Source organism: Physcomitrium patens, chromosome 5 (assembly GCF_059467195.1).
Source record: "Physcomitrium patens ecotype Gransden chromosome 5, ASM5946719v1, whole genome shotgun sequence".
NCBI lineage: Eukaryota > Viridiplantae > Streptophyta > Bryopsida > Funariales > Funariaceae > Physcomitrium > Physcomitrium patens.
Window position 1 is genome coordinate 13,411,841 of NC_143414.1, and position 12,171 is coordinate 13,424,011.

The 12,171-nt window shown below is 29.1% G+C and overlaps 2 non-coding genes across 2 annotated transcripts; both read left to right on the top strand.

Annotated features, from left to right (window-relative positions):
• The first annotated feature begins 2,898 nt into the window (after positions 1–2,898).
• On the top strand, positions 2,899–2,979 carry TRNAL-AAG (transfer RNA leucine (anticodon AAG)). Its single transcript has one exon. It is a non-coding gene; the product is annotated as a tRNA-Leu (tRNA).
• Positions 2,980–3,000: 21 nt separating this feature from the next.
• TRNAY-GUA (transfer RNA tyrosine (anticodon GUA)) lies at positions 3,001–3,084 on the top strand. The gene is given in 2 exon segments: positions 3,001–3,037; positions 3,049–3,084. It is a non-coding gene; the product is annotated as a tRNA-Tyr (tRNA).
• The last annotated feature ends 9,087 nt before the right edge of the window (positions 3,085–12,171 follow it).

The window sequence follows — 12,171 nt, forward strand, 5'->3', positions numbered from 1 at the left end:
ATATAAGAGGCTTATAATGGCATTTATAAGTAAAATCTTGCACCAAGTAGACAATCAAATTAGAAATTACAACTCACCAAAGTTCACTGACAAGGATTAGAGCTTGTAAAGAAAAATCAAAATTACCTAATTATAAAAGTAATAAGACAATTGGAATTTATGTATGGTTGAAGTTACTAAAAAGAGTGTTTTTGAGCACTTTGTACTATCTTTAAGCATTTTTTAATAAAAATTCGAATTGCATTACTTTTATATGGGTGAAACCTATAAAGATTTTTTGGATATTTTTAAAATACAACTTCACCTTCTATAGTTAGATTTCCAATGTACTTCCAAACAAGAAAATATATATTATGACAATGTAGCTCTTAATTAGATAGTATATATAGGAACAAGAGTGAAGTCTTCTTTATTCTTTTCAATGTCTTTTTAGTTTTTATTCTTGTTTCAAGAATTTTTAGTCTTTTTATGTTTGGCAATAGCCATTCTAGCATAATTCTATATCATCTTTGAGTGATTTTTTAGTCTTTTGAGTGACACAAGAGTGTATTGATCTTTTAATTCTTTAATGATCAAATCCTTGACATCTAGTTGTGTTGGTCGTCTTAACTATAATGTTCTTAAATATTACATTAATACAAACTGTGGCCTATCAATACTTAAATATGCACAATAATGTATGCCTAGCTAGTGAAGCCAATATCTATAACTTAAATTAAAAAATACGGTTGTAGGCCTTTTTTACCACCAATACCAAAGATCCTATTACAAAGGCCAAATGCACAATGTTGCATTTAAATAGATTATATGGCAAGAATATCTATTCATCCAATAATCCAAATATTTGTATAGTTGCTATTAGATTGTGGGTGAGCAATAAATAATGTGTCATGTAAACAAAGATCGTTAAATACAAGACATCAAGTTCTACAAATCAATCACAAGTATGTAATTTAATCCAAATACAAATGCACATCCAACACACTCTTAAGTAAAGATTAGAAATCTATATTAAACTAAGTTAAGTTATCTCTTACGATACAAAAAAAGAACCTAAAAATGGAAGTATGAAAATAAAACAATCTTTATAAAATTTGCTATACTTGTAAAGAAATGAGAATTTTTGTACTAAAATAATATATATATCTATATATATAATATAAAAATAATATCAATTTTATAAGAAGATAATTTGTAGTTTTTAAAGAACTTTGATAATTTTAAGAAAAATGATTAATCCATTTTTTATCAAAATAGATCAATTTTTGATAAAAATATGTATCAAACTTATTAATTAAGAAATAATCAAAGAATATTTCATAATACTTAAAAAAACTAAATACATATTATTTTTAAAAAAAAATATAAAACATGCCTAAATATGTCTTTGTATTTTTTCAAGGCTACATTTTTTCAAAAAAGTAGTTGTTTCATGACATCAATAAGTCTTATTTAAAAACACAAAACAACCAATTAAATCCCAAAAAAAAAATTTTAAAAAAAATCTTTTGTAAATTTTGATGGTACATAGAAATGTTTTGATTTTTTAAAAATTAAAATTTAATGTAAATAAAAAATTAATATTACTATTTTGTTTTTATTAATTATTATCTATATTTATGACTAATATATTTATATTCAATCACCCACATGTATTGATTCTTATAAATCTACAAAAGCAAATATACAACCGACATCATTTTGCATGCTTTTCTACCACAATCATATATAATGCAATAATTACTACATGATTTAATTCCAATTAGACATATAATGTACATTTCTAATAAGACAATATTTGATACTACAAATAAGTTTCTTAAGTAAACAAAAACATTCTAATAAATGTTATGTTTTTCCAAAGACTTTGGATTCTCAAAACAATCATTTAACCTTAATGCTCTAAGCCACTACTAATTAGAAAAGATTATGATTATATACCAAGCCATCCTAATTAGTTGTCTATGCAAGTAATTTCCACCTTCTATAACTACAATTTTTTTCATTTTTCTTTTATGGTTTTGTTTTCTACAGTATGACAACCTCCAAAAGACAATATCATGGACACTTTTATAACAAAAGTGTTTTTTTTAATAAAAGATGCATTTATATTCATACATTCAATACACATGAATAAAATGTTGGCAAAAATGAATTATCCTTTTTGTGTCCAAACTTAGAATCACACATTTGATTTGGTAGATCCATTAGAAAAATTGAGATATTAAACTCGTCACCGTTGGTTGAGGTGTACATAAATTAAATTAGAGGTGAAAGTTCATGAGTTGTGTAAATTGGAATCGACGCACGCAGGCACGATGAGTGTGCGGTGGGATGTGGGCGATGTGAATCGTGTTTGGGCAGAAATGTGGAGGAGTCGCAGTGATAACATGGCAGGTGATCGGGAGCGGTTTTGATGCGAGTTTGAGCGGCCGCGAGCGTGGTGGAATTAGGTGCTCAGTGGACGACGTCTGTGCGATCCGTGGAACGAGGAGCATGGCGGGGCACGGTTCGAGCTCGACGCAGGAGCGAGTAGAGGGTGTTTGACGTTGTGATGTGGTTGGTGGAGCGAATGCGAGGCAGGGGAGCGGAAGAAGAAGGTGAGTTGTTGATGGAGGATGAAGAGCACCCATCTCCGGAGCAGAGACAGGCGTGTTGTGGAATGCGAGGATGGATGCGGGGATGCGAGGTAGTGGTGGTGCGTGCAGGCGTGTGGGGAATGTTGATGGAGTGGGTCCGTGTGCGTTGGTTGGCATGGGAGGAGAGCGGCGTGTTGTGAAATGGGAGGATGGGATGGCGGCAGGAGCAATGCAATGCAGGGAGGAGGATGAGGGGAGGCGCGGGGACGTCGAAGTTGATAAGGTGGCAAGGGGTGGCCTCCACGTCAGCAAGGAGCGTGTTCATATGGCCGAGTTGGTCTAAGGCGCCAGATTAAGGTTCTGGTCCGAAAGGGCGTGGGTTCGAATCCCACTGTGAACAGGGCGCGGTGGGGGTACAAGGCCGACCATAGCTCAGTTGGTAGAGCGGAGGGCTGTAGAGTTGGCAGAAATCCTTAGGTCACTGGTTCGAATCCGGTTGGTCGGACCTCCCATCTCTGCGGTTCCCTCTTTTGCCCCTCCCCTCCGGGCTGGGCCTCGTCACGGTTGCCTCTTGGGGAAAACCTGAGCACCATCCTGCCCAAAATCACTTCCACGGTTTTTGGAGTGAATCGGCACAGGTTGTCACAATTCCAAGTTCTCAGTAACTCGGGCTTTGGAATGAACCAACAACGTGCCTTCTGCAGGGTACGTTTGCTGCCTTAGTGGAATAGATCTCGCTGGTACAGGGTGGTGGATGAATACAATATCCAAATGGTTCCTTTTATCAATATATCAATATGAATCCAAAACCATTAACATTATCTAATTGTCCAGAATAGATTTGTTTTGTTTTGTTATATTTTATTTTATTATATATACATCCCCAATTCCTCCTCCTTACTCCTCTATTACTAATATTTAAAGGACCCTAAACAATTGGTTGCCTATTAAATATGTGTCTACAAAATTTGAAAGAACTACATGACAACTATGTCAATAGACGTGCATGGACAATAAACAGATGAAGAAAAATTATCAAAGTTTAAACTAGGTACTTGTTTTGCAAATATGTATTGTTCTAGCTTTGTAATTTGAAAATCTTGGTTTCTATGCCAACATAGATGCATGGTTTTTCTACTTGTGGAGATATTTTGACTTTTACAAACATACCATGTAGCTATTTAAACTTGTGTTATATGTTTTCTTGTTAAAGAAGATTGTGTTGGAACCAATCTATGACTTAAGGCTTGCATCACAATTCTCATAATTCATAGAAATCTTTTATTGAATTCTTTTGGTAGCTAGTATATATAAAAATAAGACTAAGACCATTATTGGTGTTTTCAAGATCTTTCTTGAATTCATATCTTATTCAAGACTTTTTTTAATCTATATAATTAGAAATGGTTTTATTAGATTCTTATATTATTTTAGAAACTAAAAAAAGTTTCTTGTTTTAAATAATTTTGTAGATTCTAATAGAGTGATATTAGAAAATTATGGAAAAGAATGAAAATTAAAAAATAGTTTGACTTAGTAAATTATTATTATTCTTAAAATTTTCCATTTTCTTATTTAATTTAATTTTTAATTTTTAATTTTTTATTCCAAGTAATATTAGATACCTTTTTTTATTATATTATTATAAAAAAACTTTATACAATCAAAGGAGTAATAGCACATATGCAAGAGTAAATGAAAACTTTAATGCTTAAATGCATCAACTCAATCTACTATCTTAAAAAAATAAGATTGATTAGAAGTGGTAGTATAAAGATGATTTGAATTATTTCAACATCTACAAACATCATTTTTTTAATTAAATAGAAAGCTAAAGAAGAATTATGATTCAAACCTAATTAAAAAAAAATTAAAAAAACCACTATTTTTTAGTAATCATTGAAAAAAATACAGAAACAATGTGTCATAGATATACCTATAGTTATCCAAATAATATGAATAGACAGAAGTACATAAAATTAGGTTAATTTGATAGTATCTTGTGGAGAAGCTTCCTAAAAGCTTCATAAATGTGATTTCACCTTTATACATGTCTATAGGTGATTGGTAGATTAGAAACTTAGCCAACAAGTTAGGCACGTATCACATGTATTGATAGCTTATAGTACAAGTTAACAATATGGCACATATATAAGAAACTTTTCTTAGAAGTTAAGACATGTGTCTCATAAATTAAATACATATTGGAGATCCTATAGAATGTTTGCATGTAGCTATTAAATAAATAATATATATAGAAACAAAAATAAAGCCTTCTTCACTCTTGTCAATTTTTTTTTGCTTCTAGTCTAGTTTTCAGACTCTATAGTTTTTTAGCTTTTAATAATAGCTATTTGAGTTTTTTATTAAATATATTTATTTTTATTATTTCTAATTTTTAATCTATCTTTGATTCATTTTTCACGTATTAATATATCTTCTTTGAATTCTTCTCTTTGACAAATTAACAAGAATCATAATTCATAATTTTTATCTTATTTTTAGAAGTAAGTAGATTATTTTACTTCTATTCTTATCTTTTAATAGTTACAAACTATCCACTTTAAAGTAATATTTATTTTTTAACATTGATTTATTTTTTAAATGATTGATTACTTTTTTTTTGTAGAAATTCTCATTTAAAATTAGAGGTTGTGGATTACCTTCCTCTAATTTGACTTATGGATTTATTAAGCTATTTGAAATAGAAGAAAAAATCATAGATGTTATACTTTACAAAATTGAGAATAAATTTGTAACTATCATAGATCTTTATGAGCTTATTAATATCTTTAGGGTAGAAATCTCACATATCACCTACACCAACCACAAAAAGACTATTTCTATGTCTATGGAAGAAGTTCAAAGTCTATGCCAAGAAGTTAACAAGTTAAAGAAAGCAAATAGATTAACCTCACAACCAAATCCAAAAAGTCTTGCTTCTACAACACAAAAAAAATAAAGTTTAGTATGCACAAGAGGTTTGATGGAACAAGATCAAAATTTTCAGGATTTTTGCAACAAGTCAAGTTTTATCTAAGATTGTATTCTTTCTAATACTCCGATGGATTTATTAAAATTAAATTTATAGGTATATTTATATTTAGAAATATTTCTATGGTTCATATTTTTTATAGAAAAAAATTTATAATTCTTTTATAATTTGAATTTATTTTAAAAAGTGTTTATAGTAATATTTGAAAAAAGTGATAAAAAAGAATAATAAATACTAAGCTCTTATCTTTATGATAAGAATCATGATTTGCTACCATATATATTACTAAATTTGAAAAACTTGCTTGTGATGCGAATTAGAACAAAAAAATCCATATCAATAAATTTTAATATAGATTAAAAAATAATATCATAGATTTATTATTAATAATATTGAAAGTAGATTCTTTGAAATAATTTATTGCTCAAGCTATTACATGCAATAACTAATTATTTGTAGGTATCAATAACAAAAATTTGGTTGAAGAGGAATAAGTCAAGTAATAACATGTTTTCTAGCTATAATAGGCATCATCTTCATTAATATTATAATATTAATGAAGAAATATTAAAGAAATTATTTTTAAAAAAATTAAAAAATTAAAAAAAATCATAATTTATTTCTTATTAATTTTTAATATTATTATAAATAAGTTTAAATAAAACTTTAATCAATACTTAAGTGAACTCTATTCAAATTCTAATAATTTTCTAATGAAGGTCTATTATAATTTTAAATAAATTTTAATAAAATTCAACATAAATCTTAGAAATATTCATTGATCTTCTAAGATATGTTAATTAGATTGAAGTAAAAATATTTATACTAATAGTAAGCTAAATTGCCTAAAATTATAAAAAAATTGAGAGCAATTGAATAGTAGAATTAAGAATTATTAACTTTGAAAGATTGGCATGAAAGTTGGAGAAGGAAGCCGGCCAATACTCAAATAGAATACAAGGATTATTTTCCATTTCATATATATAATCCTCTACAAATTTATTGCTACGAATCTTATAAAATCAAATCATTTAAAAGTAATATTTAAAGAACTTGTCTTTATTTTATTTTTATATTTAGAAGTTCTAAATAACCAAAGAAGTCCATAATTGCCATAGGTGTGTCATTTTATGCCTTGAGGTCTAAGTTTGACCATGATTCACAACCAATCTTCTTTAAATATTAATTATTGGTTTTTTTAGATAAAATTTGCTATAAAATATCCTTAATTCTTTCTTTAAGATTCTTATATTAATTATATTTTTATCTAGATTTTTTCCTTCGTTTATAGCTGTATAAAGTAAGTAAAAGTCCATTTTATAAAGAGGTGATATTAAAAATTACTAATTTTGATATTCTTATCAATTACCTATACTTCTTAAATAATTTGCTATAATATTTTTAATAAAGTTCTTCTACAATATATATATATATATATATATTATTTCTTTTTATTTAATAGCCATGTTATAATACAACATCTAGTCTTCCTAAATATATGTATTTTCTAACATTAATCAATTATTCTTTAATATAATGTTATAGATTTTTTTTCATCTTGATCTAATTTTTAATATTTACTTTGTTCTTTTAGTGCCATTTCAATACTACTTTTTAAATTTTATTTTTTATCAAAATAAGTGCAAAGATTTCTTTCTCTAAATAACTTGATTTTCTTACCTATTATAGTATTAATTGAATATTTAATAGACAAAATGTTCAATCAATAAATCTTATTATTTTTGAATAAATCCTTGGCAATTATTATATTAAAGGCAATAAGTACATTTAGCAGATAGATAAAAAAATATAATTTGAGCTGAAACAAAGATTAGTAAAAAGATGGTAGTTTGTAGAAGTAAGGGAGCAAGAGAGATTAGATGTCAAAGACTAGAAGAAGAACTAATATGGACATATAAATTTACCTAGATAAGAAGTGATTGATAGAAGATAAATGTAGGTAGATTTGATATTATCTTATAGCGATGCTTCTTAGAAGCTTCATAAATGTATATTTGTCATTATGTATGTTTATAATTCATTGGTAGCTTAAAAACTTAGCCAACAAGTTAGCTATGTATTGCAAGTCTAGATAGCTTATGATATAAGCTTGCAATATGGCATGCATATTAGAAACTTGCCTTGTAAGTTAAGATACATATTTCACAAATTGGACAGTGTCAAATGTCTAATAGCATGTTGTTATATAGCTCTTAGTTAGATAATATATATAGAGGCAAGAAAGAAGCCTTCTTCACTCTTTTTAATGCCTTTTCAGTTCTTAGTCTAGTTTCAAGACTTTTTAGTTTTCTTATCTTTGGCAATAACTATTTTAATTTAATATTATATCATCTTTGAATGATTTTCTAGTCTTTTTGAGTGACACAAGAATGTATTGATCTTTTAGTTCTCTAAGATTCATGTCCTTTATAATTTGACAAAAATGCTAACTTATTGTTGTTATTTTGTGTTAGAATCAAATGGACTATTTCACTATTTTTGTATTTTAAAGATTACAAATTATCCACCTTTAAACTCACTTTAAATTTTTTAACACTTATTATTTTTTATAAAGTACTTTCTTTTGGTACATTATCGAAGGTGCATCTTTGATAGAAAACGATTCATAACTATTCTATGATTTAAATTCATTTTTGAAAGTCTTCATGGTGTTAAGAAACATAAATTGGAAGAAGATGCATAAACCTAAAATATTTTTGTTAAAAGAAAAGTAACAAAATAACAATAAAGTAGTAAGTATATTAAAAAGAAACTAGAATGGCTATTGCCAAAAGACAAAGGAAATTAGAAACTCTTAAATCTAGACTAAAAGCAAGAAAAGAATTGACAAGAGTGAAGATGGCTTCATTATTGCCTCTATATATACTATCAAATAAAGAGCTATGTAACGATGTTCTATAGGACCTCTAATATGTGTTGACTTTATAGGACACATGCTTTAGCTTACAAGGGAAGTTTTCTATGTGTAGACCACATAATTAGCTTGTTCTTCAAGCTACCAACATGTGTGGCATATGGCCAACGTATTGACTATGTTTTTAACGTAAAAAGTCAATTATAGATACTTATAAAGTCAAAGCAATATCTATGAAGCTTCTAAAAAGCTTCTATAGAAGATATTATAGAATTTATCTATTTTTATCTACTTTTATCTAATTATATAGGTAATTATTGGTTTACATGTGTATGTCCATGATATTACCTCCCCTTTAAAGGACAAGTTCTATGATGAGCAATTATCATATGTTGAAGAAATCTAAGATGTGGCAAATTATATTTGTTACATATTTTGATCTTCGTTCTATTTGAAGATGGTTGATAGGGCCGCTCAATCCTCTATAGTATCCCATACAAAGGCGAAAAGACCACCCAATTATTTGATTGTTCTTGGGGCCTTCATGACTTCTTCAAATAAAATATTTGGAAGACTATCAAGAGTTGTTTCTACATCTAATAAAATCACCAAATATTAGGAGTCTTTTTTAAGGTCATGATACCAAATACGTTGTATCTTGCCATCTATTTGAAGAAGAACATGTCATTCTTGAAAATCTTCATCTCAATTGTATCGATTTGAAGGTTGTGATAATGTCTCATCCAACAAGTCAGCAAAAGAAGATTCTTGAATAAAATCCACTAGTTATTAGTCCTTTATTTTCTTAATATCACAAATATATAAAAACCACAAACAAAGATAGAAGGTAGAATGCAATCTTTCCTAGACCTTATTTCTTTTATAGCAAAGACTTAGTATTCTTTATCTTGATTTTGATGGATGTCATCGATGAAAAACCTCCATTATCTTTGTTGTATTTATAAGATTCTTTATTGACTACCATGTACGTTCACTAATGTCATATTTATGCCAATGGATAAGATATTTTAATTTATTTTGATGCCGCCTTGAATCTAGAATTTCTTCCACTTTGAACTTTTTATTATTGTCAATTTCTATAGGAGGAGGTAGAACTTGTCTTCTTCTTGATATATTCACAGTCTTACATGGTTCAAGAAGAGACATTTGAAAGATAGAATGGATCTTTATTGACTTTAATAGATATAATCAATAAGCAATTGGATTGATTTATCTACAAATAGAAAAAGATCCAAGCCTACAATAGTTCAACTTATCACAAAGACGAGTAGTCTTGATATTACAACAAAGTAAACATATCTTATTTCCTACATTGAATTATAATTGTTCCTTTTGATAGGAATTTGTATTGATCTTTTGTCATTTTTGAGCTTCTTTTTTATTGCACCTTTATTATTGCATATAGCTCTGTTGTTCTCATTGTATTCAAGCTTCGATATACTAAAACATATGAACTAATAGTAAATATGAGAAAAGACTAGTTATATAAATTGGGTCTATTTGTGTCACAATTGACTATACTCTTGCTATTTGAAATCAATTATCAAACTACAAAATACCAAGGCTTACTACTTCTGTCTTGATTCAATACATAATCTATTCTATGACTATCAATTCAACAATACTTCTCTCAATTACAATTCTTCATGAGCAAATAATAAAAACAAAGAAAACAAAGAGGTAGCACCAAGCTTATCCCTGTTTACGACTCTCATAGTCTAGCTCTTGGTTTACGACTCTCATAGTTTGGCCTCGATCTTTCTTTTCTCAACCTATTTATCCTACCAAAAAGATGATCTATCAGCCAGCGGATTCCAAAGGTTATGACCCTTTGAATTCTTAACCATTTATTCCACTAACAACCTATTGTTAATAATTAAATTGCCTAACCATTAGTGTAATTCTCAAGATTATTAATAACCAACCAATAACTTATCACATAATTTATTTATTTATTCTACATAGTCCCACTCCTAATTGTGCAGCATCCTCGCAAATCTTATTTAGCCTCAACTTATAAAGACCTAGCAGCGTTGACTTCTTCAGTCAATGGCGTTGGCTTACCACCCTTTGAATTGGTGATCTTCTCTTTTTTACATCTTTGTCATCTGCCTCAGTGTTCGAGGGTTCTCTATCCAAACGTGTTGTCAGATCTTCATTCAACAAACCTAATTCCCGTATCTGAGACTCATGTCGGATAATTTGGTTGTCATGCTCCTCCAACATCTTCTGCCATTCTTCTATTGATTTCAAAGGTATCTTCGAAGGTGTTGTTGCTAAAACTGGCATATTGGTCTACACTAAATTATTGGCTTCCTTTGCTAATGTTGCTAGTTTAGTCTGCAACATCGCAATCTCTATCCATAGACGTTCTTGCCATTCTTTTCAATTGATTTCCAACCTTGCTTTCTCAGACATCATATTTGCCATCTTCTCCTTAACCACAAAAGAAAACACGATGCTTGTCAAGAGTCTCCCTCCTACTTCTTACTGTGGTCCAATCAATTGGGTCGACTCTCCCTTGAGTAATAGAAAATCCATCTTGGGTTTAAGTATTGTAAAGCTTGAGTCGATTGCCATTGATCCATGTAATAAATTTAGTATCCATAAAATCTTTCAATTGTATTGAATCATTTGGAAATCCGTTAATAACTCGATATGGCCCATATTATCAAATTCAAAATTTTCTTAGAAAATTTTTAAATTGACTATCATAAAGAAGTACCAAATTATTTGGCATAAAAATCTTTGGTCTAAGCTTACTATCATAATAAGTCTTCCTTCGTTTTTGGATAGTTTCCATTATCATTAATGCATTGGCTCTAGTTTCATCCAATTTATCTAATTCTTATAAACGGTGTCATTGTCGTACTATAAATGCTTACAGTATGTAAAAATTAGCTAAAACATATTATATGTTGATAAATCTAGATGTATGTTAGAGTGGCTGGTAGATTAAATTAAAAGGAGTTGGTATAAGAAACTTTACTTTGTTTCTTTATTTCTTTTGATTTTGACATTAATATATATATATACATATATATATATATATATATATATATATATATAGGACCTAAATGTTTAGAATGAAACCTTGGAAAAAGATGGAAACCTAAGGATGAAAATCTAAACTAGTAGGAAGCTCATTGGGAGGGATGAAAGCAAGACATGGTCGGATGAAGGCAAGGAATGGGAAACTTCATCCCTATTGGTCGAATACTATGCCTAATGGGCTTTGAGGAGGTTGCCTGCGACCTTAAGAAGGGTTTCGGCGACTTCAAAGAGAGCATTCGGATATTAAAAGCTAGGATTGTAAATTTTAGGGTTTGGAGAACAATTTGTGTACAAAAATTAGAGGATTTGGAGTTAGGGTGAAAAAATTATAACCGTTTGAAGTTAAGGTGTTTATTTAAGACATACTGTTACTCTTTTGAAAGTACGAGGAGTTTTACAGCAGCTTTTGAAGATCGAAAGGTGCGACTGGAACGACGATTTCAAGGCCTACATCTTTTGTGAAATAATTATTACTTTTGGTATTCATATGAAGGAGTTGTAAGGAGTTGAAGGCGACGCTTCCAAATCAAAGGCAGTAAGTAAGCGGTTTTGTTTGTAGTAATGGTTGGAGTCATAACTTGAGTATTCAGATGAATTTTTGGCTCAAACTTTGGGAGAATGTAAAATTATGTGTTAAAAAGCTATAT